The sequence below is a fragment of the Mustela lutreola genome, chromosome Y (assembly GCF_030435805.1).
Source record: "Mustela lutreola isolate mMusLut2 chromosome Y, mMusLut2.pri, whole genome shotgun sequence".
Classification (NCBI taxonomy): Eukaryota; Metazoa; Chordata; class Mammalia; order Carnivora; family Mustelidae; genus Mustela; species Mustela lutreola.
In genome coordinates this window covers 4,460,754-4,487,844 of record NC_081309.1, presented here as the reverse complement: position 1 = coordinate 4,487,844, position 27,091 = coordinate 4,460,754, and positions in this window count along the sequence as shown.

Sequence of the window (27,091 nt, the reverse complement as noted above, 5' to 3'; positions counted from 1 at the left end):
ATCTCCAAAAGACAAGTTTCCCATGTAGAGACTAGATTTGATCTGATTGGTGCTTCAGGAAAGCCCCACATGCTGATATTGGAAACCAGGCCTCTGATGAGAGATAGCAGGAAACCAAAACAATGGACCCCTTTAGGGCCTAGGGCCCTGACCCGTTCAATCTCCTTCTCTGGGGACATCCATCTACAGTATGAGTGGAGATGAGGTTCCAGGCAGCCCTTGTTTGTCCTGGGCGTTCTATACTATGGGGATGGCCTTGGGGACTTTGGAGGTTTCTCCGAGTTTGTATGATTTTGGTCAATGGAAGGGGCAGAATTCCCGTGGAGTTGAGAGGCACAGACCTGATGTGTGGCTCCAGGGTCCCCAGGCTGGAGGGTGTGGAAGCCAGGAATGTGGGGCTAGAAGTCTGAAAACACACACTCGGCTTGTTTTGGGGACGTAGGTACGGCAGTCCCGATCTACAGACCGTGAGGGGAACTCTTTGCGATAGGAAGAAAGAGCGAGTGTGAGGCGCTTATTCAGGCTTTTGTCTCTGGATTTTGTGTCAGCGATGGGCGTGGAATGTCGGGGAGGCCTCATGGGCCATGGATGAGTCTTCCTCTCTGTGGATTTGGCCCGATCCCAATTTGGGGGTCAATCTGTGGGATGGGAGGAGTCCTTTCAGTTTGGTTACCTCATTCTAAAGCAGAGCACTGGGGAGGGGCGAATGGACAACACGAACTATGGTTAAAAATTGGGGCCTAGGGGCATGGCAAGCCCAATATGCCGTCTCTTGGTCCAAACCACTGAGAGACCTTATTTGGGGACTGGGCTCACGCTGAGGGTCACAATGCGTATCTGTGACCAACGCGGCCCTCAAGCATGGCGGGGTCAAAGGGCCACACTGCTATCAACTACGCTGAACGTTGGGCAACACGCCAACCACAAGATTTCTTGCCATGGGGAAGGATTTCTTATTTCTGCCTCATGTTCAACCCTGGGCAGTGATTGGAGAAAACGTCTAGGTTCTGAAGCCTGATAAACGAAGTTGGGAAGAGATGACGACCTAAGGCTTTGGCAGGTCCGATGTGTTCAGTGTGAGTCCAGCTGGCTGGGTGTGGGTCGGGAGGTCCAGGCTCAGGCTGTGACAGAAAGGGCATGAGTGCCCAGGGCATCCTGTAGGATTGGGGTACAGTCAAGTGGCGAAAAGTTTGATCCTCCTTTGGGGCTTCTGGTTAGCCCCAGAGGGCAATGTTTTTTCTTCTGGACGGCAGGCAGAGGGCTGCATTGTAGTTCTGGAATTGCCAAACTGGAGGGCTTCTGGGCCAGGAGTTGAGGACAGAAGTCTGAGAACACAAGCAACCTTAGGTTTCTGGGCGAGGGCATGGCAGGTACGCTCTGCAGAGCTGAAACGAGATCTCGTGCATCTGAAATCAGGTGAGGATCTGACGAACGCTCAGGTTGGAGTTTCTGTCCCTTATGGCCCTCTTCATGAAGAGGTGGTGGATCACGAGGCCATGGAATTTTTCCCACGATGGGAGTTGTGAGATGCTCCAAACCGTAAAGATTCTTCTGCAGGGCGATTGAGACCTGTTGGTTGGCTCCAGGACTTCCCATACGGATCGATTCCGAGTAGGGTTCTAAGGATGGATGGCTGGGAAGCCCGACTCTCATTCCTCTTGTGTCCTAGTGGCAAGACAGGTTAGATCTGCTGGATCTGGGGGAGAAACTGAGAGGGTTGAGTTGAAATGGACTCTCTTGTGGATGGGTCCTAATGTGGGTTTGTGTCCATGGAGAACTTGGAATGAGGCAGTGGCACAGGGTCCCTGAAGGGTTCTCCTAACCAGAGGCTTTGACACAGCTCCAACGTGCATGATTCCCACGTGGAGACAAGATTTGTTCTGATGGGTGCCTCAAGAAACAGCCATATGCTGCTATTGGAATCCAGGCCTCTGGGGAGAGATGCCTAGACAACAAAGCAATGGATCCGATTAGGATCTAGGGGCCTGCTCATTCCATTTACCTCTGGTGACATCTGTCCACGGGTCTAAGTGCAGGTAGAAGCTCAGCTGGTGTCAGACCGCCCTTGTTTTTCCTGGGCAGTCTACACTATTGGGATGGCCCCGGGCACTTTGGAGGTTTATCATCCTATCTCTAGGTTTGTGACCAATGGAATGGGCAGAATTCCCAGGTACAGTCCTCAGGTTTGGCTCCAAGAACCTGTGCCTGTAGGTTTTGTGGGCCAGGGCTGTGGGGACAGTTGTCTGAAAACACAAACCCGGCTTAGGTTTCGGTTCGTAGGTATTGCAGGAGTGATCTACAGACCGTGAGGAGAACTCTTCAGGATATGAACAAGGGGGCGAGTGTGAGACGCTTGCTCAAGATTTTGTCTCTGGATATTGTGTCACTGATGGCCGTGGAATGTCCGGGTGGCCTCAGGGGCCATGGACGAGTCTTCCTCTCTGGGCATTTGGCCCGCTCCCAAGAGTTTGGGGTTATTCTTTGAGATGGGAGGAGTCCGTTTTGTTTTGTTTTTACCTCAGTTGTCCCACCAAAAGAGAGTTTCCAGGGCAGAGCCCTGGGGAGGGGCGACTGGACAACCAGAAAGCTGGTTAAAACTTGGGGCCTAGGGTCATGGCAAGCCCATTATGACGTCTAATGGTCCAGCCACTGAGAGGACTTACTAGAGGACAGGACTCACGCTGAGGGTCACCATGCGTGTTTGTGCCCTCTTCGTACTCAAGCATGGGCCGGGCCTCATGGTGAACGCTGGTTTCTCTTACACTGAACGTGGGACAACATGCCAACCACAAGGTTTCTTGCCATAGGGAAGGAGGAGTTCTGATTTCTGCATCACATTCACCCCTTGGCGGGCTGTGGAGTTAAGGTCTATGTCCTGAAGCCTGAGAAGCTAGGTTGGGAATAGATGACGAGCTAAGGCCATGGCGGGTCTGTTGTGCTCAGTGTGCGGTCAGCTGTCTGGGTGTTGGTCAGGAAGTCCGGGCTCAGGCTGTGTCAGACAGTGTATTAGTGCCCAGATGTGTCGATATAATTTGTGTACAGAAGGGTGCCGTGTAGGTCTATCCTCATTTCGGGTGTCTGGGAAGCTCCATAGGGCACCATTTTGCTTTTTATCTGGAGGGCAGGCAGACTGCTGCCTTGTGGGTCCAGAATTGCCAAACGTGAGGTCTTGGGGGCCAGGAGTGTGAGGACGGACATTGGAGAACAGAAGTTTCACATAGGTTTAAGGGCGAGGGCAAGGCCGGCACACTCGGCAGAGCTGCATCGAGATGTCGTGCATCTGAATTCAGGGCGAGGATCAGACGTTGGCTCAGGTTGGAGTTCCTGTCCATGATTTCCCCTTCAGAAAGGGGGTGGGGGCTTCAGAAAGCCATCACGGTTTTCCCACGTTGGGAGTGGTGAGATGCTCCAAAAGGCAAGGATTCCTTCTGCAGGACATGTGAGACCTTTTGGATGGGTCCAGGACGTTCCATATGGAAGGACGCCAGAGCAGGGTTCTAAGGGCGGAGCCCTGGGCAAGCCGCCTCGCATCTCAATCGTCTCCTAGCGACAAGACATGTTCTATCTGCTGGCTCTGGCGGAGCAACCGAGAAGCCAGAGTTGAAATGGACTCTCCTGCGGATGGATCCTAATGTGGGTTTGTGTCCATGGAGACCTTGGAAAGGGGTGGTGGCACCGGGCCCTGAAGGATTCTCCTAACCGGAAGTTTTGACACAGTTCCAGCCTGCTATTTTCCCATGTCGAGACAAGATTTGCCTCCGGAAACCCCCGCATGCTGGTATTTGAAAACATGCCTGTGAGGAGAGATGCCTGGAAACCAAAGCAATGGATCCGATTACGGCCTAGGGACCTGTGAGGTTCAATCTACTACCCTGGTGACATCCAACTACGGTATGAGTGGAGGTAGATGCTCAGCTGTTGTCAGACGCCCTTGTTTGTCCCGGGCAGCCTACACAATTGGGATGGCCTCAGGGACTGTGGAGGTTTCTCCTAATTTGGAGGCGAGTGGTCAAGTGAATCGGCAGAATTCCAGTGGAATGGGCAGGCACAGACCTTATGTGTGGCTCCAGGGGCCCCAGCCTGGAGGGTGTGTGGGCCAGGAGCGTGGGGATAGAAGTCTGAAAACACTAACGCGGCTTACGTTTGGGGACATAAGTATGGCAGGCCCGATCTACAGGCCCTGAGGAGAACTCTTCGGGATATGAAGAAAGAGAGAGTGTGAGGCATTTATTCAGGCTTTTGTCTCTGGATTTTGTGTCAACAATGGCCGTGGAATGACGAGGAGGCCTCATGGGCCATGGACAAGTCTTCCTCTCTGTGGATTTGGCACGAACCCAATTGTTTTGGGTCCATCTTGGGGATGGGAGGAGTCCTTTCATTTTGGTTACCTCAGGTGTCCCACCAAAAGAGGGATTTCAAAGCAGAGCCCTGGGGAGGGGCGAATGGAAAAACCGAACTATGGTTAGTTCCAGCCACTGAGAGGCCTTCCTTGAGGACAGAACTCACGCTGAGGGTCACAATGTGTGTTTATGCCTTCTAAGCGCTCAAGCATGGGCGGGAATCATGGTCCACACTGTTGCTCCTACACTGAACGTTGGGCTCCATTCCAACCACATGTATGCTTGCCATGGGGAAGTAGTAGTTCTGATTTTTTTTCCATCTCTTTCACCGCTGGGCCGTGATTGGAGTTAAGGTCTAGGTTGTGTAGTCTGAAAACCGAGCTTGGGAAGAGATGACGACTTAAGTCCATGACAGGTCCGACGTGCTCAGTGTGGAGCCAGCTCGCTGAGTGTTGGTCGGGAGGTTCAGGCCTAGGCTGCCTCAGACCAGGCATTAGTTTTCAGGGTATATTGTATAATTGGGGGAGAGTCGAGTGCCGTGCAGCTTGATCCTCATTTAGCGTTTCTGGGTAGCCCCAAGGGCAACGTTTTTCTTCTGGAGGGCAGGCAGAGTACTGCTTTGTGGCTCCGGAATTCCCAAACTGGATGCCCTTTGGGCAAGGAGTGTGAGGACGGATGAATGAGAACACAAGTTAGGCGTAGGTTTCGGGACGAGGGCACGGCAGGCACTCTCTGCACATCTGAATCGGGACTTCGTACATCTGAAGTCAGGGAGAGGTTCAGAGCTAGGCTCAGGTTGGAGTTTCTGTCCATTATCGCCCTTTCTTCAAGGGGGCAGCATCTCGAAGCCATGGAGGTTTACCCAGGAGGGGAGTTGGGATATGCTCCAAGCCACAAGGATTTTTTCTGATCAACAATTGAGATCTGTTGGATCGCTCCAGGATGTTTCATAAGGAACGACAGCAAAGCAGGGATCGAAGGATGGAACCCTGGGCAGACTGTATCGATTCTAACTGTCTCCCAGTTAATAGACAGTTTTGATATGCTAGCTCTCGGGGAGCAATGGAAGGGGCTGAGCTGAAATGGACTCTACTGCGGATGGGACCTATTGTGGGTTTGTGGGCATAGAGACCCTGGCACGGAGCTGTGACACACGGACTCTGAATGCTACTCCTAACCAGAGGTTTTGCGTCATCTCCAAAAGACAAGTTTCCCATGTAGAGACTAGATTTGATCTGATTGGTGCCTCAGGAAAGCCCCACATGCTGATATTGGAAACCAGGCCTCTGATGAGAGATAGCAGGAAACCAAAACAATGGACCCCTTTAGGGCCTAGGGCCCTGACCCGTTCAATCTCCTTCTCTGGGGACATCCATCTACAGTATGAGTGGAGATGGATGCTCAGCTGGTTCCAGGCAGCCCTTGTTTGTCCTGGGCGTTCTATACTATGGGGATGGCCTTGGGGACTTTGGAGGTTTCTCCGAGTTTGTATGATTGTGGTCAATGGAAGGGGCAGAATTCCCGTGGAGTTGAGAGGCACAGACCTGATGTGTGGCTCCAGGGTCCCCAGGGTGGAGGGTGTGGAAGCCAGGAATGTGGGGCTAGAAGTCTGATAACACACACTCGGCTTGTTTTGGGGACGTAGGTACGGGAGTCCCGATCTACAGACCGTGAGGGGAACTCTTTGGGATAGGAAGAAAGAGCGAGTGTGAGGCGCTTATTCAGGCTTTTGTCTCTGGATTTTGTGTCAGCGATGGGCGTGGAATGTCGGGGAGGCCTCATGGGCCATGGATGAGTCTTCCTCTCTGTGGATTTGGCCCGATCCCAATTTGGGGGTCAATCTGTGGGATGGGAGGAGTCCTTTCAGTTTGGTTAGCTTCTTCTAAAGCAGAGCACTGGGGAGGGGCGAATGGACAACACGAACTATGGTTAAAAATTGGGGCCTAGGGGCATGGCAAGCCCAATATGCCGTCTCTTGGTCCAGCCACTGAGAGACCTTACTTGGGGACGGGGCTCACGCTGAGGGTCACAATGCGTATCTGTGACCAACGCGGCCCTCAAGCATGGCGGGGTCAAAGGGCCACACTGCTATCAACTACGCTGAACGTTGGGCAACACGCCAACCACAAGATTTCTTGCCATGGGGAAGGATTTCTGATTTCTGCCTCATGTTCAACCCTGGGCAGTGATTGGAGAAAACGTCTAGGTTCTGAAGCCTGAAAACCGAAGTTGGGAAGAGATGACGACCTAAGGCTTTGGCAGGTCCGATGTGTTCAGTGTGAGTCCAGCTGGCTGGGTGTGGGTCGGGAGGTCCAGGCTCAGGCTGTGACAGAAAGGGCATGAGTGCCCAGGGCATCCTGTAGGATTGGGGTACAGTCAAGTGGCGAAAAGTTTGATCCTCCTTTGGGGCTTCTGGTTAGCCCCAGAGGGCAATGTTTTTTCTTCTGGACGGCAGGCAGAGGGCTGCATTGTAGTTCTGGAATTGCCAAACTGGAGGGCTTGTGGGCCAGTAGTTGAGGACAGAAGTCTGAGAACACAAGCAACCTTAGGTTTCTGGGCGAGGGCATGGCAGGTACGCTCTGCAGAGCTGAAACGAGATCTCGTGCATCTGAAATCAGGTGAGGATCTGATGAACGCTCAGGTTGGAGTTTCTGTCCCTTATGGCCCTCTTCATGAAGAGGTGGTGGATCACAAGGCCATGGAATTTTTCCCACGATGGGAGTTGTGAGATGCTCCAAACCGTAAAGATTCTTCTGCAGGGCGATTGAGACCTGTTGGTTGGCTCCAGGACTTCCCATACGGATCGATTCCGAGTAGGGTTCTAAGGATGGATGGCTGGGAAGCCCGACTCTCATTCCTCTTGTGTCCTAGTGGCAAGACAGGTTAGATCTGCTGGATCTGGGGGAGAAACTGAGAGGGTTGAGTTGAAATGGACTCTCTTGTGGATGGGTCCTAATGTGGGTTTGTGTCCATGGAGAACTTGGAATGAGGCAGTGGCACAGGGTCCCTGAAGGGTTCTCCTAACCAGAGGCTTTGACACAGCTCCAACGTGCATGATTCCCAGTGGAGACGAGATTTGTTCTGATGGGTGCCTCAAGAAACAGCCATATGCTGCTATTGGAATCCAGGCCTCTGGGGAGAGATGCCTAGACAACAAAGCAATGGATCCGATTAGGATCTAGGGGCCTGCTCATTCCAATTTACCTCTGGGGACATCTGTCCACGGGTCTAAGTGCAGGTAGATGCTCAGCTGGTGTCAGACCGCCCTTGTTTTTCCTGGGCAGTCAACACTATTGGGATGGCCCCGGGCACTTTGGAGGTTTATCATCCTATCTCTAGGTTTGTGACCAATGGAATGGGCAGAATTCCCAGGTACAGTCCTCAGGTTTGGCTCCAAGAACCTGTGCCTGTAGGTTTTGTGGGCCAGGGCTGTGGGGACAGTTGTCTGAAAACACAAACCCGGCTTAGGTTTCGGGTCGTAGGTATTGCAGGACTGATCTACAGACCGTGAGGAGAACTCTTCAGGATATGAACAAGGGGGCAAGTGTGAGACGCTTGCTCAAGATTTTGTCTCTGGATATTGTGTCACTGATGGCCGTGAAATTTCCGGGTGTCCTCAGGGGCCATGGACGAGTCTTCCTCCTGGGCATTTGGCCCGCTCCCAATAGTTTGGGGTTATTCTTTGAGGTGGGAGGAGTCCGTTTTGTTTTGTTTTTACCTCAGTTGTCCCACCAAAAGAGAGTTTCCAGGGCAGAGCCCTGGGGAGGGGCGACTGGACAACCAGAAAGCTGGTTAAAACTTGGGGCCTAGGGGCATGGCAAGCCCATTATGACGTCTAATGGTCCAGCCACTGAGAGGAATTACTAGAGGACAGGACTCACGCTGAGGGTCACAATGCGTGTTTGTGCCCTCTTCGTACTCAAGCATGGGCCGGGCCTCATGGTGAACGCTGGTTTCTCCTACACTGAACGTGGGACAACATGCCAACCACAAGGATTCTTGCCATAGGGAAGGAGGAGTTCTGATTTCTGTATCACATTCACCCCTTGGCGGGGTGAGGAGTTAAGGTCTATGTCCTGAAGCCTGAGAAGCTAGGTTGGGAATAGATGACGAGCTAAGGCCATGGCGGGTCTGTTGTGCTCAGTGTGCGGTCAGCTGTCTGGGTGTTGGTCAGGAAGTCCGGGCTCAGGCTGTGTCAGACAGTGTATTAGTGCCCAGATGTGTCGATATAATTTGTGTACAGAAGGGTGCCGTGTAGGTCTATCCTCATTTCGGGTGTCTGGGAAGCTCCATAGGGCACCATTTTGCTTTTTATCTGGAGGGCAGGCAGACTGCTGCCTTGTGGGTCCAGAATTGCCAAACGTGAGGTCTTGGGGGCCAGGAGTGTGAGGACGGACATTGGAGAACAGAAGTTTCACATAGGTTTAAGGGCGAGGGCAAGGCCGGCACACTCTGCAGAGCTGCATCGAGATGTCGTGCATCTGAATTCAGGCCGAGGATCAGACGTTGGCTCAGGTTGGAGTTCCTGTCCATGATTTCCCCTTCAGAAAGGGGGTGGGGGCTTCAGAAAGCCATCACGGTTTTCCCACGTTGGGAGTGGTGAGATGCTCCAAAAGGCAAGGATTCCTTCTGCAGGACATGTGAGACCTTTTGGATGGGTCCAGGACGTTCCATATGGAAGGACGCCAGAGCAGGGTTCTAAGGGCGGAGCCCTGGGCAAGCCGCCTCGCATCTCAATCGTCTCCTAGCGACAAGACAGGTTCTATCTGTTGGCTCTGGCGGAGCAACCGAGAAGCCAGAGTTGAAATGGACTCTCCTGCGGATGGATCCTAATGTGGGTTTGTGTCCATGGAGACCTTGGAAAGGGGTGGTGGCACCGGGCCCTGAAGGATTCTCCTAACCGGAAGTTTTGACACAGTTCCAGCCTGCTATTTTCCCATGTCGAGACAAGATTTGCCTCCGGAAACCCCCGCATGCTGGTATTTGAAAACATGCCTCTGAGGAGAGATGCCTGGAAACCAAAGCAATGGATCCGATTACGGCCTAGGGACCTGTGAGGTTCAATCTACTACCCTGGTGACATCCAACTACGGTATGAGTGGAGGTAGATGCTCAGCTGTTGTCAGACGCCCTTGTTTGTCCCGGGCGGCCTACACAATTGGGATGGCCTCAGGGACTGTGGAGGTTTCTCCTAATTTGGAGGCGTGTGGTCAAGTGAATGGGCAGAATTCCAGTGGAGTGGGCAGGCACAGACCTGATGTGTGGCTCCAGGGGCCCCAGCCTGGAGGGTGTGTGGGCCAGGAGCGTGGGGATAGAAGTCTGAAAACACTAATGCAGCTTACGTTTGGCGACATAAGTATGGCAGGCCCGATCTACAGGCCCTGAGGAGAACTCTTCAGGATATGAAGAAAGAGTGAGTGTGAGGCATTTATTCAGGCTTTTGTCTCTGGATTTTGTGTCAACAATGGCCGTGGAATGACGAGGAGGCCTCATGGGCCATGGACAAGTCTTCCTCTCTGTGGATTTGGCACGAACCCAATTGTTTTGGGTCCATCTTGGGGATGGGAGGAGTCCTTTCATTTTGGTTACCTCAGGTGTCCCACCAAAAGAGGGATTTCAAAGCAGAGCCCTGGGGAGGGGCGAATGGACAAACCGAACTATGGTTAGTTCCAGCCACTGAGAGGCCTTCCTTGAGGACAGAACTCACGCTGAGTGTCACAATGTGTGTTTATGCCTTCTAAGCGCTCAAGCATGGGCGGGAATCATGGTCCACACTGTTGCTCCTACACTGAACGTTGGGCTCCATGCCAACCACATGTATTCTTGCCATGGGGAAGTAGTAGTTCTGATTTTTTTTTTCATCTCTTTCACCCCTGGGCCGTGATTGGAGTTAAGGTCTAGGTTGTGTAGTCTGAAAACCGAGCTTGGGAAGAGATGACGACTTAAGTCCATGACAGGTCCGACGTGCTCAGTGTGGAGCTAGCTCGCTGAGTGTTGGTCGGGAGGTTCAGGCCTAGGCTGCGTCAGACCAGGCATTAGTTTTCAGGGTATATTGTATAATTGGGGGAGAGTCGAGTGCCGTGCAGCTTGATCCTCATTTAGCGTTTCTGGGTAGCCCCAAGGGCAACGTTTTTCCTTTGGAGGGCAGGCAGAGTGCTGCTTTGTGGCTCCGGAATTCCCAAACTGGATGCCCTTTGGGCAAGGAGTGTGAGGACGGATGAATGAGAACACAAGTTAGGCGTAGGTTTCGGGACGAGGGCACGGCAGGCACTCTCTGCACATCTGAATCGGGACTTCGTCCATCTGAAGTCAGGGAGAGGTTCAGACCTAGGCTCAGGTTGGAGTTTCTGTCCATTATCGCCCTTTCTTCAAGGGGGCAGCATCTCGAAGCCATGGAGGTTTACCCAGGAGGGGAGTTGGAATATGCTCCAAGCCACAAGGATTTTTTCTGATCAACAATTGAGATCTGTTGGATCGCTCCAGGATGTTTCATAAGGAACGACAGCAAAGCAGGGATGGAAGGAAGGAACCCTGGGCAGACTGTATCGATTCTAACTGTCTCCCAGTTAATAGACAGTTTTGATATGATAGCTCTCGGGGAGCAACGGAAGGGGCTGAGCTGAAATGGACTCTACTGCGGATGGGACCTATTGTGGGTTTGTGTGCATAGAGACCCTGGCACGGAGCTGTGACACACGGACCCTGAATGCTTCTCCTAACCAGAGGTTTTGCGTCATCTCCAAAAGACAAGTTTCCCATGTGGAGACTAGATTTGATCTGATTGGTGCCTCAGGGAAGCCCCACATGCTGATATTGGAAACCAGGCCTCTGATGAGAGATAGCAGGAAACCAAAACAATGGACCCCATTAGGGCCTAGGGCCCTGACCCGTTCAATCTCCTTCTCTGGGGACATCCATCTACAGTATGAGTGGGGATGGATGCTCAGCTGGTCCCAGGCAGCCCTTGTTTGTCCTGGGCGTTCTATACAATGGGGATGGCCTTCGGGACTTTGGAGGTTTCTCCGAGTTTGTATGATTGTGGTCAATGGAAGGGGCAGAATTCCCGTGGAGTTGAGAGGCACAGACCTGATGTGTGGCTCCAGGGTCCCCAGGCTGGAGGGTGTGGAAGCCAGGAATGTGGGGCTAGAAGTCTGAAAACACACACTCGGCTTGTTTTGGGGACGTAGGTACGGCAGTCCCGATCTACAGACCGTGAGGGGAACTCTTTGCGATAGGAAGAAAGAGCGAGTGTGAGGCGCTTATTCAGGCTTTTGTCTCTGGATTTTGTGTCAGCGATGGGCGTGGAATGTCGGGGAGGCCTCATGGGCCATGGATGAGTCTTCCTCTCTGTGGATTTGGCCCGATCCCAATTTGGGGGTCAATCTGTGGGATGGGAGGAGTCCTTTCAGTTTGGTTACCTCATTCTAAAGCAGAGCACTGGGGAGGGGCGAATGGACAACACGAACTATGGTTAAAAATTGGGGCCTAGGGGCATGGCAACCCAATATGCCGTCTCTTGGTCCAGCCACTGAGAGACCTTACTTGGGGACTGGGCTCACGCTGAGGGTCACAATGCGTATCTGTGACCAACGCGGCCCTCAAGCATGGCGGGGTCAAAGGGCCACACTGCTATCAACTACGCTGAACGTTGGGCAACACGCCAACCACAAGATTTCTTGCCATGGGGAAGGATTTCTGATTTCTGCCTCATGTTCAACCCTGGGCAGTGATTGGAGAAAACGTCTAGGTTCTGAAGCCTGAAAACCGATGTTGGGAAGAGATGACGACCTAAGGCTTTGGCAGGTCTGATGTGTTCAGTGTGAGTCCAGCTGGCTGGGTGTGGGTCGGGAGGTCCAGGCTCAGGCTGTGACAGAAAGGGCATGAGTGCCCAGGGCATCCTGTAGGATTGGGGTACAGTCAAGTGGCGAAAAGTTTGATCCTCCTTTGGGGCTTCTGGTTAGCCCCAGAGGGCAATGTTTTTTCTTCTGGACGGCAGGCAGAGGGCTGCATTGTAGTTCTGGAATTGCCAAACTGGAGGGCCTGTGGGCCAGGAGTTGAGGACAGAAGTCTGAGAACACAAGCAACCTTAGGTTTCTGGGCGAGGGCATGGCAGGTACGCTCTGCAGAGCTGAAACGAGATCTCGTGCATCTGAAATCAGGTGAGGATCTGTCGGACGCTCAGGTTGGAGTTTCTGTCCCTTATGGCCCTCTTCATGAAGAGGTGGTGGATCACGAGGCCATGGAATTTTTCCCACGATGGGAGTTGTGAGATGCTCCAAACCGTAAAGATTCTTCTGCAGGGCGATTGAGACCTGTTGGTTGGCTCCAGGACTTCCCATACGGATCGATTCCGAGTAGGGTTCTAAGGATGGATGGCTGGGAAGCCCGACTCTCATTCCTCTTGTGTCCTAGTGGCAAGACAGGTTAGATCTGCTGGATCTGGGGGAGAAACTGAGAGGGTTGATTTGAAATGGACTCTCTTGTGGATGGGTCCTAATGTGGGTTTGTGTCCATGGAGGACTTGGAATGAGGCAGTGGCACAGGGTCCCTGAAGGGTTCTCCTAACCAGAGGCTTTGACACAGCTCCAACGTGCATGATTCCCACGTGGAGACGAGTTTTGTTCTGATGGGTGCCTCTAGAAACAGCCATATGCTGCTATTGGAATCCAGGCCTCTGGGGAGTGATGCCTAGACAACAAAGCAATGGATCCGATTAGGATCTAGGGGCCTGCTCATTCCAATTTACCTCTGGGGACATCTGTCCACGGGTCTAAGTGCAGGTAGATGCTCAGCTGGTGTCAGACCGCCCTTGTTTTTCCTGGGCAGTCAACACTATTGGGATGGCCCCGGGCACTTTGGAGGTTTATCATCCTATCTCTAGGTTTGTGGCCAAAGGAATGGGCAGAATTCCCAGGTACAGTCCTCAGGTTTGGCTCCAAGAACCTGTGCCTGTAGGTTTTGTGGGCCAGGGCTGTGGGGACAGTTGTCTGAAAACACAAACCCGGCTTAGGTTTCGGGTCATAGGTATTGCCGGACTGATCTACAGACCGTGAGGAGAACTCTTCAGGATATGAACAAGGGGGCGAGTGTGAGACGCTTGCTCAAGATTTTGTCTCTGGATATTGTGTCACTGATGGCCGTGGAATGTCCGGGTGGCCTCAGGGGCCATGGACGAGTCTTCCTCTCTGGGCATTTGGCCCGCTCCCAAGAGTTTGGGGTTATTCTTTGAGATGGGAGGAGTCCGTTTTGTTTTGTTTTTACCTCAGTTGTCCCAACAAAAGATAGTTTCCAGGGCAGAGCCCTGGGGAGGGGCGACTGGACAACCAGAAAGCTGGTTAAAACTTGGGGCCTAGGGTCATGGCAAGCCCATTATGACGTCTAATGGTCCAGCCACTGAGAGGACTTACTAGAGGACAGGACTCACGCTGAGGGTCACAATGCGTGTTTGTGCCGTCTTCGTACTCAAGCATGGGCCGTGCCTCATGGTTAACGCTGGTTTCTCCTACACTGAACGTGGGACAACATGCCAACCACAAGGTTTCTTGCCATAGGGAAGGAGGAGTTCTGATTTCTGCATCACATTCACCCCTTGGCGGGCTGTGGAGTTAAGGTCTATGTCCTGAAGCCTGAGAAGCTAGGTTGGGAATAGATGACGAGCTAAGGCCATGGCGGGTCTGTTGTGCTCAGTGTGCGGTCAGCTGTCTGGGTGTTGGTCAGGAAGTCCGGGCTCAGGCTGTGTCAGACAGTGTATTAGTGCCCAGATGTGTCGATATAATTTGTGTACAGAAGGGTGCCGTGTAGGTCTATCCTCATTTCGGGTGTCTGGGAAGCTCCATAGGGCACCATTTTGCTTTTTATCTGGAGGGCAGGCAGACTGCTGCCTTGTGGGTCCAGAATTGCCAAACGTGAGGTCTTGGGGGCCAGGAGTGTGAGGACGGACATTGGAGAACAGAAGTTTCACATAGGTTTAAGGGCGAGGGCAAGGCCGGCACACTCTGCAGAGCTGCATCGAGATGTCGTGCATCTGAATTCAGGCCGAGGATCAGACGTTGGCTCAGGTTGGAGTTCCTGTCCATGATTTCCCCTTCAGAAAGGGGGTGGGGGCTTCAGAAAGCCATCACGGTTTTCCCACGTTGGGAGTGGTGAGATGCTCCAAAAGGCAAGGATTCCTTCTGCAGGACATGTGAGACCTTTTGGATGGGTCCAGGACGTTCCATATGGAAGGACGCCAGAGCAGGGTTCTAAGGGCGGAGCCCTGGGCAAGCCGCCTCGCATCTCAATCGTCTCCTAGCGACAAGACAGGTTCTATCTGTTGGCTCTGGCGGAGCAACCGAGAAGCCAGAGTTGAAATGGACTCTCCTGCGGATGGATCCTAATGTGGGTTTGTGTCCATGGAGACCTTGGAAAGGGGTGGTGGCACCGGGCCCTGAAGGATTCTCCTAACCGGAAGTTTTGACACAGTTCCAGCCTGCTATTTTCCCATGTCGAGACAAGATTTGCCTCCGGAAACCCCCGCATGCTGGTATTTGAAAACATGCCTCTGAGGAGAGATGCCTGGAAACCAAAGCAATGTATCCGATTACGGCCTTGGGACCTGTGAGGTTCAATCTACTACCCTGGTGACATCCAACTACGGTATGAGTGGAGGTAGATGCTCAGCTGTTGTCAGACGCCCTTGTTTGTCCCGGGCGGCCTACACAATTGGGATGGCCTCAGGGACTGTGGAGGTTTCTCCTAATTTGGAGGCGTGTGGTCAAGTGAATGGGCAGAATTCCAGTGGAGTGGGCAGGCACAGACCTGATGTGTGGCTCCAGGGGCCCCAGCCTGGAGGGTGTGTGGGCCAGGAGCGTGGGGATAGAAGTCTGAAAACACTAATGCAGCTTACGTTTGGCGACATAAGTATGGCAGGCCCGATCTACAGGCCCTGAGGAGAACTCTCCGGGATATGAAGAAAGAGTGAGTGTGAGGCATTTATTCAGGCTTTTGTCTCTGGATTTTGTGTCAACAATGGCCGTGGAATGACGAGGAGGCCTCATGGGCCATGGACAAGTCTTCCTCTCTGTGGATTTGGCACGAACCCAATTGTTTTGGGTCCATCTTGGGGATGGGAGGAGTCCTTTCATTTTGGTTACCTCAGGTGTCCCACCAAAAGAGGGATTTCAAAGCAGAGCCCTGGGGAGGGGCGAATGGACAAACCGAACTATGGTTAGTTCCAGCCACTGAGAGGCCTTCCTTGAGGACAGAACTCACGCTGAGTGTCACAATGTGTGTTTATGCCTTCTAAGCTCTCAAGCATGGGCGGGAATCATGGTCCACACTGTTGCTCCTACACTGAACGTTGGGCTCCATGCCAACCACATGTATTCTTGCCATGGGGAAGTAGTAGTTCTGATTTTTTTTTTCATCTCTTTCACCCCTGGGCCGTGATTGGAGTCAAGGTCTAGGTTGTGTAGTCTGAAAACCGAGCTTGGGAAGAGATGACGACTTAAGTCCATGACAGGTCCGACGTGCTCAGTGTGGAGCTAGCTCGCTGAGTGTTGGTCGGGAGGTTCAGGCCTAGGCTGCGTCAGACCAGGCATTAGTTTTCAGGGTATATTGTATAATTGGGGGAGAGTCGAGTGCCGTGCAGCTTGATCCTCATTTAGCGTTTCTGGGTAGCCCCAAGGGCAACGTTTTTCCTTTGGAGGGCAGGCAGAGTGCTGCTTTGTGGCTCCGGAATTCCCAAACTGGATGCCCTTTGGGCAAGGAGTGTGAGGACGGATGAATGAGAACACAAGTTAGGCGTAGGTTTCGGGACGAGGGCACGGCAGGCACTCTCTGCACATCTGAATCGGGACTTCGTCCATCTGAAGTCAGGGAGAGGTTCAGACCTAGGCTCAGGTTGGAGTTTCTGTCCATTATCGCCCTTTCTTCAAGGGGGCAGCATCTCGAAGCCATGGAGCTTTACCCAGGAGGGGAGTTGGTATATGCTCCAAGCCACAAGGATTTGTTCTGATCAACAATTGAGATCTGTTGGATCGCTCCAGGATGTTTCATAAGGAACGACAGCAAAGCAGGGATGGAATGATGGAACCCTGGGCAGACTGTATCGATTCTAACTGTCTCCCAGTTAATAGACAGTTTTGATATGATAGCTCTCGGGGAGCAACGGAAGGGGCTGAGCTGAAATGGACTCTACTGCGGATGGGACCTATTGTGGGTTTGTGTGCATAGAGACCCTGGCACGGAGCTGTGACACACGGACCCTGAATGCTTCTCCTAACCAGAGGTTTTGCGTCATCTCCAAAAGACAAGTTTCCCATGTGGAGACTAGATTTGATCTGATTGGTGCCTCAGGAAAGCCCCACATGCTGATATTGGAAACCAGGCCTCTGATGAGAGATAGCAGGAAACCAAAACAATGGACCCCATTAGGGCCTAGGGCCCTGACCCGTTCAATATCCTTCTCTGGGGACATCCATCTACAGTATGAGTGGGGATGGATGCTCAGCTGGTTCCAGGCAGCCCTTGTTTGTCCTGGGCGTTCTATACTATGGGATTGGCCTTCGGGACTTTGGAGGTTTCTCCGAGTTTGTATGATTGTGGTCAATGGAAGGGGCAGAATTCCCGTGGAGTTGAGAGGCACAGACCTGATGTGTGGCTCCAGGGTCCCCAGGCTGGAGGGTGTGGAAGCCAGGAATGTGGGGCTAGAAGTCTGAAAACACACACTCGGCTTGTTTTGGGGACGTAGGTACGGCAGTCCCGATCTACAGACCGTGAGGGGAACTCTTTGGGATAGGAAGAAAGAGCGAGTGTGAGGCGCTTATTCAGGCTTTTGTCTCTGGATTTCGTGTCAGCGATGGGCGTGGAATGTCGGGGAGGCCTCATGGGCCATGGATGAGTCTTCCTCTCTGTGGATTTGGCCGGATCCCAATTTGGGGGTCAATCTGTGGGATGGGAGGAGTCCTTTCAGTTTGGTTACCTCATTCTAAAGCAGAGCACTGGGGAGGGGCGAATGGACAACACGAACTATGGTTAAAAATTGGGGCCTAGAGGCATGGCAAGCCCAATATGCCGTCTCTTGGTCCAGCCACTGAGAGACCTTACTTGGGGACTGGGCTCACGCTGAGGGTCACAATGTGTATCTGTGACCAACGCGGCCCTCAAGCATGGCGGGGTCAAAGGGCCACACTGCTATCAACTACGCTGAACGTTGGGCAACACGCCAACCACAAGATATCTTGCCATGGGGAAGGATTTCTGATTTCTGCCTCATGTTCAACCCTGGGCAGTGATTGGAGAAAACGTCTAGGTTCTGAAGCCTGAAAACCGAAGTTGGGAAGAGATGACGACCTAAGGCTTTGGCAGGTCCGATGTGTTCAGTGTGAGTCCAGCTGGCTGGGTGTGGGTCGGGAGGTCCAGGCTCAGGCTGTGAAAGAAAGGGCTTGAGTGCCCAGGGCATCCTATAGGATTGGGGTACAGTCAAGTGGCGAAAAGTTTGATCCTCCTTTGGAGCTTCTGGTTAGCACCAGAGGGCAATGTTTTTTCTTCTGGACAGCAGGCAGAGGGCTGCATTGTAGTTCTGGAATTGCCAAACTGGAGGGCTTGTGGGCCAGGAGTTGAGGACAGAAGTCTGAGAACACAAGCAACCTTAGGTTTCTGGGCGAGGGCATGGCAGGTACGCTCTGCAGAGCTGAAACGAGATCTCGTGCATCTGAAATCAGGGGAGGATCTGACGAACGCTCAGGTTGGAGTTTCTGTCCCTTATGGCCCTCTTCATGAAGAGGTGGTGGATCACGAGGCCATGGAATTTTTCCCACGATGGGAGTTGTGAGATGCTCCAAACCGTAAAGATTCTTCTGCAGGGCGATTGAGACCTGTTGGTTGGCTCCAGGACTTCCCATACGGATCGATTCCGAGTAGGGTTCTAAGGATGGATGGCTGGGAAGCCCGACTCTCATTCCTCTTGTGTCCTAGTGGCAAGACAGGTTAGATCTGCTGGATCTGGGGGAGAAACTGAGAGGGTTGAGTTGAAATGGACTCTCTTGTGGATGGGTCCTAATGTGGGTTTGTGTCCATGGAGAACTTGGAATGAGGCAGTGGCACAGGGTCCCTGAAGGGTTCTCCTAACCAGAGGCTTTGACACAGCTCCAACGTGCATGATTCCCACGTGGAGACGAGATTTGTTCTGATGGGTGCCTCAAGAAACAGCCATATGCTGCTATTGGAATCCAGGCCTCTGGGGAGAGATGCCTAGACAACAAAGCAATGGATCCGATTAGGATCTAGGGGCCTGCTCATTCCAATTTACCTCTGGGGACATCTGTCCACGGGTCTAAGTGCAGGTAGATGCTCAGCTGGTGTCAGACCGCCCTTGTTTTTCCTGGGCAGTCAACACTATTGGGATGGCCCCGGGCACTTTGGAGGTTTATCATCCTATCTCTAGGTTTGTGGCCAATGGAATGGGCAGACTTCCCAGGTACAGTCCTCAGGTTTGGCTCCAAGAACCTGTGCCTGTAGGTTTTGTGGGCCTGTTGTCTGAAAACACAAACCCGAATTAGGTTTCGGGTCGTAGGTATTGCAGGACTGATCTACAGAACGTGAGGAGAACTCTTCAGGATATGAACAAGGGGGCGAGTGTGATACGCTTGCTCAAGATTTTGTCTCTGGATATTGTGTCACTGATGGCCGTGGAATGTCCGGGTGGCCTCAGGGGCCATGGACGAGTCTTCCTCTCTGGGCATTTGGCCCGCTCCCAAGAGTTTGGGGTTATTCTTTGAGATGGGAGGAGTCCGTTTTGTTTTGTTTTTACCTCAGTTGTACAACCAAAAGAGAGTTTCCAGGGCAGAGTCCTGGGGAGGGGCGACTGGACAACCAGAAAGCTGGTTAAATCTTGGGGCCTAGGGGCATGGCAAGCCCATTATGACGTCTAATGGTCCAGCCACTGAGAGGACTTACTAGAGGACAGGACTCACGCTGAGGGTCACAATGCGTGTTTGTGCCCTCTTCGTACTCAAGCATGGGCCGGGCCTCATGGTGAACGCTGGTTTCTCCTACACTGAACGTGGGACAACATGCCAACCACAAGGTTTCTTGCCATAGGGAAGGAGGAGTTCTGATATCTGCATCACATTCACCCCTTGGCGGGGTGTGGAGTTAAGGTCTATGTCCTGAAGCCTGAGAAGCTAGGTTGGGAATAGATGACGAGCTAAGGCCATGGCGGGTCTGTTGTGCTCAGTGTGCGGTCAGCTGTCTGGGTGTTGGTCAGGAAGTCCGGGCTCAGGCTGTGTCAGACAGTGTATTAGTGCCCAGATGTGTCGATATAATTTGTGTACAGAAGGGTGCCGTGTAGGTCTATCCTCATTTCGGGTGTCTGGGAAGCTCCATAGGGCACCATTTTGCTTTTTATCTGGAGGGCAGGCAGACTGCTGCCTTGTGGGTCCAGAATTGCCAAACGTGAGGTCTTGGGGGCCAGGAGTGTGAGGACGGACATTGGAGAACAGAAGTTTCACATAGGTTTAAGGGCGAGGGCAAGGCCGGCACACTCTGCAGAGCTGCATCGAGATGTCGTGCATCTGAATTCAGGCCGAGGATCAGACGTTGGCTCAGGTTGGAGTTCCTGTCCATGATTTCCCCTTCAGAAAGGGGGTGGGGGCTTCAGAAAGCCATCACGGTTTTCCCACGTTGGGAGTGGTGAGATGCTCCAAAAGGCAAGGATTCCTTCTGCAGGACATGTGAGACCTTTTGGATGGGTCCAGGACGTTCCATATGGAAGGACGCCAGAGCAGGGTTCTAAGGGCGGAGCCCTGGGCAAGCCGCCTCGCATCTCAATCGTCTCCTAGCGACAAGACAGGTTCTATCTGCTGGCTCTGGCGGAGCAACCGAGAAGCCAGAGTTGAAATGGACTCTCCTGCGGATGGATCCTAATGTGGGTTTGTGTCCATGGAGACCTTGGAAAGGGGTGGTGGCACCGGGCCCTGCACGATTCTCCTAACCGGAAGTTTTGACATAGTTCCAGCCTGCTATTTTCTCATGTCGAGACAAGATTTGCCTCCGGAAACCCCCGCATGCTGGTATTTGAAAACATGCCTCTGAGGAGAGATGCCTGGAAACCAAAGCAATGGATCCGATTACGGCCTAGGGACCTGTGAGGTTCAATCTACTACCGTGGTGACATCCAACTACGGTATGAGTGGAGGTAGATGCTCAGCTGTTGTCAGACGCCCTTGTTTGTCCCGGGCGGCCTACACAATTGGGATGGCCTCAGGGACTGTGGAGGTTTCTCCTAATTTGGAGGCGTGTGGTCAAGTGAATGGGCAGAATTCCAGTGGAGTGGGCAGGCACAGACCTGATGTGTGGCTCCAGCGGCCCCAGCCTGGAGGATGTGTGGGCCAGGAGCGTGGGGATAGAAGTCTGAAAACACTAACGCGGCTTACGTTTGGGGACATAAGTATGGCAGGCCCGATCTACAGGCCCTGAGGAGAACTCTTCGGGATATGAAGAAAGAGTGAGTGTGAGGCATTTATTCAGGCTTTTGTCTCTGGATTTTGTGTCAACAATGGCCGTGGAATGACGAGGAGGCCTCATGGGCCATGGATGAGTCTTCCTCTCTGTGGATTTGGCCCGATCCCAATTTGGGGGTCAATCTGTGGGATGGGAGGAGTCCTTTCAGTTTGGTTACCTCATTCTAAAGCAGAGCACTGGGGAGGGGCGAATGGACAACACGAACTATGGTTAAAAATTGGGGCCTAGGGCATGGCAAGCCCAATATGCCGTCTCTTTTTCCAGCCACTGAGAGACCTTACTTGGGGACTGGGCTCACGCTGAGGGTCACAATGTGTATCTGTGACCAACGCGGCCCTCAAGCATGGCGGGGTCAAAGGGCCACACTCCTATCAACTACGCTGAACGTTGGGCAACACGCCAACCACAAGATTTCTTGCCATGGGGAAGGATTTCTGATTTCTGCCTCATGTTCTACCCTGGGCAGTGATTGGAGAAAACGTCTAGGTTCTGAAGCCTGAAAACCGAAGTTGGGAAGAGATGACGACCTAAGGCTTTGGCAGGTCCGATGTGTTCAGTGTGAGTCCAGCTGGCTGGGTGTGGGTCGGGAGGTCCAGGCTCAGGCTGTGACAGAAAGGGCATGAGTGCCCAGGGCATCCTATAGGATTGGGGTACAGTCAAGTGGCGAAAAGTTTGATCCTCCTTTGGGGCTTCTGGTTAGCCCCAGAGGGCAATGTTTTTGCTTCTGGACAGCAGGCAGAGGGCTGCATTGTAGTTCTGGAATTGCCAAACTGGAGGGCTTGTGGGCCAGGAGTTGAGGACAGAAGTCTGAGAACACAAGCAACCTTAGGTTTCTGGGCGAGGGCATGGCAGGTACGCTCTGCAGAGCTGAAACGAGATCTCGTGCATCTGAAATCAGGTGAGGATCTGACGAACGCTCAGGTTGGAGTTTCTGTCCCTTATGGCCCTCTTCATGAAGAGGTGGTGGATCACGAGGCCATGGAATTTTTCCCACGATGGGAGTTGTGAGATGCTCCAAACCGTAAAGATTCTTCTGCAGGGCGATTGAGACCTGTTGGTTGGCTCCAGGACTTCCCATACGGATCGATTCCGAGTAGGGTTCTAAGGATGGATGGCTGGGAAGCCCGACTCTCATTCCTCTTGTGTCCTAGTGGCAAGACAGGTTAGATCTGCTGGATCTGGGGGAGAAACTGAGAGGGTTGAGTTGAAATGGACTCTCTTGTGGATGGGTCCTAATGTGGGTTTGTGTCCATGGAGAACTTGGAATGAGGCAGTGGCACAGGGTCCCTGAAGGGTTCTCCTAACCAGAGGCTTTGACACAGCTCCAACGTGCATGATTCCCACGTGGAGACGAGATTTGTTCTGATGGGTGCCTCAAGAAACAGCCATATGCTGCTATTGGAATCCAGGCCTCTGGGGAGAGATGCCTAGACAACAAAGCAATGGATCCGATTAGGATCTAGGGGCCTGCTCATTCCAATTTACCTCTGGGGACATCTGTCCACGGGTCTAAGTGCAGGTAGATGCTCAGCTGGTGTCAGACCGCCCTTGTTTTTCCTGGGCAGTCAACACTATTGGGATGGCCCCGGGCACTTTGGAGGTTTATCATCCTATCTCTAGGTTTGTGGCCAATGGAATGGGCAGACTTCCCAGGTACAGTCCTCAGGTTTGGCTCCAAGAACCTGTGCCTGTAGGTTTTGTGGGCCTGTTGTCTGAAAACACAAACCCGAATTAGGTTTCGGGTCGTAGGTATTGCAGGACTGATCTACAGAACGTGAGGAGAACTCTTCAGGATATGAACAAGGGGGCGAGTGTGATACGCTTGCTCAAGATTTTGTCTCTGGATATTGTGTCACTGATGGCCGTGGAATGTCCGGGTGGCCTCAGGGGCCATGGACGAGTCTTCCTCTCTGGGCATTTGGCCCGCTCCCAAGAGTTTGGGGTTATTCTTTGAGATGGGAGGAGTCCGTTTTGTTTTGTTTTTACCTCAGTTGTACAACCAAAAGAGAGTTTCCAGGGCAGAGTCCTGGGGAGGGGCGACTGGACAACCAGAAAGCTGGTTAAATCTTGGGTCCTAGGGGCATGGCAAGCCCATTATGACGTCTAATGGTCCAGCCACTGAGAGGACTTACTAGAGGACAGGACTCACGCTGAGGGTCACAATGCGTGTTTGTGCCCTCTTCGTACTCAAGCATGGGCCGGGCCTCATGGTGAACGCTGGTTTCTCCTACACTGAACGTGGGACAACATGCCAACCACAAGGTTTCTTGCCATAGGGAAGGAGGAGTTCTGATATCTGCATCACATTCACCCCTTGGCGGGGTGTGGAGTTAAGGTCTATGTCCTGAAGCCTGAGAAGCTAGGTTGGGAATAGATGACGAGCTAAGGCCATGGCGGGTCTGTTGTGCTCAGTGTGCGGTCAGCTGTCTGGGTGTTGGTCAGGAAGTCCGGGCTCAGGCTGTGTCAGACAGTGTATTAGTGCCCAGATGTGTCGATATAATTTGTGTACAGAAGGGTGCCGTGTAGGTCTATCCTCATTTCGGGTGTCTGGGAAGCTCCATAGGGCACCATTTTGCTTTTTATCTGGAGGGCAGGCAGACTGCTGCCTTGTGGGTCCAGAATTGCCAAACGTGAGGTCTTGGGGGCCAGGAGTGTGAGGACGGACATTGGAGAACAGAAGTTTCACATAGGTTTAAGGGCGAGGGCAAGGCCGGCACACTCTGCAGAGCTGCATCGAGATGTCGTGCATCTGAATTCAGGCCGAGGATCAGACGTTGGCTCAGGTTGGAGTTCCTGTCCATGATTTCCCCTTCAGAAAGGGGGTGGGGGCTTCAGAAAGCCATCACGGTTTTCCCACGTTGGGAGTGGTGAGATGCTCCAAAAGGCAAGGATTCCTTCTGCAGGACATGTGAGACCTTTTGGATGGGTCCAGGACGTTCCATATGGAAGGACGCCAGAGCAGGGTTCTAAGGGCGGAGCCCTGGGCAAGCCGCCTCGCATCTCAATCGTCTCCTAGCGACAAGACAGGTTCTATCTGCTGGCTCTGGCGGAGCAACCGAGAAGCCAGAGTTGAAATGGACTCTCCTGCGGATGGATCCTAATGTGGGTTTGTGTCCATGGAGACCTTGGAAAGGGGTGGTGGCACCGGGCCCTGCACGATTCTCCTAACCGGAAGTTTTGACATAGTTCCAGCCTGCTATTTTCTCATGTCGAGACAAGATTTGCCTCCGGAAACCCCCGCATGCTGGTATTTGAAAACATGCCTCTGAGGAGAGATGCCTGGAAACCAAAGCAATGGATCCGATTACGGCCTAGGGACCTGTGAGGTTCAATCTACTACCGTGGTGACATCCAACTACGGTATGAGTGGAGGTAGATGCTCAGCTGTTGTCAGACGCCCTTGTTTGTCCCGGGCGGCCTACACAATTGGGATGGCCTCAGGGACTGTGGAGGTTTCTCCTAATTTGGAGGCGTGTGGTCAAGTGAATGGGCAGAATTCCAGTGGAGTGGGCAGGCACAGACCTGATGTGTGGCTCCAGCGGCCCCAGCCTGGAGGATGTGTGGGCCAGGAGCGTGGGGATAGAAGTCTGAAAACACTAACGCGGCTTACGTTTGGGGACATAAGTATGGCAGGCCCGATCTACAGGCCCTGAGGAGAACTCTTCGGGATATGAAGAAAGAGTGAGTGTGAGGCATTTATTCAGGCTTTTGTCTCTGGATTTTGTGTCAACAATGGCCGTGGAATGACGAGGAGGCCTCATGGGCCATGGATGAGTCTTCCTCTCTGTGGATTTGGCCCGATCCCAATTTGGGGGTCAATCTGTGGGATGGGAGGAGTCCTTTCAGTTTGGTTACCTCATTCTAAAGCAGAGCACTGGGGAGGGGCGAATGGACAACACGAACTATGGTTAAAAATTGGGGCCTAGGGCATGGCAAGCCCAATATGCCGTCTCTTTTTCCAGCCACTGAGAGACCTTACTTGGGGACTGGGCTCACGCTGAGGGTCACAATGTGTATCTGTGACCAACGCGGCCCTCAAGCATGGCGGGGTCAAAGGGCCACACTCCTATCAACTACGCTGAACGTTGGGCAACACGCCAACCACAAGATTTCTTGCCATGGGGAAGGATTTCTGATTTCTGCCTCATGTTCTACCCTGGGCAGTGATTGGAGAAAACGTCTAGGTTCTGAAGCCTGAAAACCGAAGTTGGGAAGAGATGACGACCTAAGGCTTTGGCAGGTCCGATGTGTTCAGTGTGAGTCCAGCTGGCTGGGTGTGGGTCGGGAGGTCCAGGCTCAGGCTGTGACAGAAAGGGCATGAGTGCCCAGGGCATCCTATAGGATTGGGGTACAGTCAAGTGGCGAAAAGTTTGATCCTCCTTTGGGGCTTCTGGTTAGCCCCAGAGGGCAATGTTTTTGCTTCTGGACAGCAGGCAGAGGGCTGCATTGTAGTTCTGGAATTGCCAAACTGGAGGGCTTGTGGGCCAGGAGTTGAGGACAGAAGTCTGAGAACACAAGCAACCTTAGGTTTCTGGGCGAGGGCATGGCAGGTACGCTCTGCAGAGCTGAAACGAGATCTCGTGCATCTGAAATCAGGTGAGGATCTGACGAACGCTCAGGTTGGAGTTTCTGTCCCTTATGGCCCTCTTCATGAAGAGGTGGTGGATCACGAGGCCATGGAATTTTTCCCACGATGGGAGTTGTGAGATGCTCCAAACCGTAAAGATTCTTCTGCAGGGCGATTGAGACCTGTTGGTTGGCTCCAGGACTTCCCATACGGATCGATTCCGAGTAGGGTTCTAAGGATGGATGGCTGGGAAGCCCGACTCTCATTCCTCTTGTGTCCTAGTGGCAAGACAGGTTAGATCTGCTGGATCTGGGGGAGAAACTGAGAGGGTTGAGTTGAAATGGACTCTCTTGTGGATGGGTCCTAATGTGGGTTTGTGTCCATGGAGAACTTGGAATGAGGCAGTGGCACAGGGTCCCTGAAGGGTTCTCCTAACCAGAGGCTTTGACACAGCTCCAAAGTGCATGATTCCCACGTGGAGACGAGATTTGTTCTGATGGGTGCCTCAAGAAACAGCCATATGCTGCTATTGGAATCCAGGCCTCTGGGGAGAGATGCCTAGACAACAAAGCAATGGATCCGATTAGGATCTAGGGGCCTGCTCATTCCAATTTACCTCTGGGGACATCTGTCCACGGGTCTAAGTGCAGGTAGATGCTCAGCTGGTGTCAGACCGCCCTTGTTTTTCCTGGGCAGTCAACACTATTGGGATGGCCCCGGGCACTTTGGAGGTTTATCATCCTATCTCTAGGTTTGTGGCCAATGGAATGGGCAGAATTCCCAGGTACAGTCCTCAGGTTTGGCTCCAAGAACCTGTGCCTGTAGGTTTTGTGGGCCTGTTGTCTGAAAACACAAACCCGAATTAGGTTTTGGGTCGTAGGTATTGCAGGACTGATCTACAGAACGTGAGGAGAACTCTTCAGGATATGAACAAGGGGGCGAGTGTGAGACGCTTGCTCAAGATTTTGTCTCTGGATATTGTGTCACTGATGGCCGTGGAATGTCCGGGTGGCCTCAGGGGCCATGGACGAGTCTTCCTCTCTGGGCATTTGGCCCGCTCCCAAGAGTTTGGGGTTATTCTTTGAGATGGGAGGAGTCCGTTTTGTTTTGTTTTTACCTCAGTTGTACAACCAAAAGAGAGTTTCCAGGGCAGAGCCCTGGGGAGGGGCGACTGGACAACCAGAAAGCTGGTTAAAACTTGGGGCCTAGGGGCATGGCAAGCCCATTATGACGTCTAATGGTCCAGCCACTGAGAGGACTTACTAGAGGACAGGACTCACGCTGAGGGTCACAATGCGTGTTTGTGCCCTCTTCGTACTCAAGCATGGGCCGGGCCTCATGGTGAACGCTGGTTTCTCCTACACTGAACGTGGGACAACATGCCAACCACAAGGTTTCTTGCCATAGGGAAGGAGGAGTTCTGATTTCTGCATCACATTCACCCCTTGGCGGGCTGTGGAGTTAAGGTCTATGTCCTGAAGCCTGAGAAGCTAGGTTGGGAATAGATGACGAGCTAAGGCCATGGCGGGTCTGTTGTGCTCAGTGTGCGGTCAGCTGTCTGGGTGTTGGTCAGGAAGTCCGGGCTCAGGCTGTGTCAGACAGTGTATTAGTGCCCAGATGTGTCGATATAATTTGTGTACAGAAGGGTGCCGTGTAGGTCTATCCTCATTTCGGGTGTCTG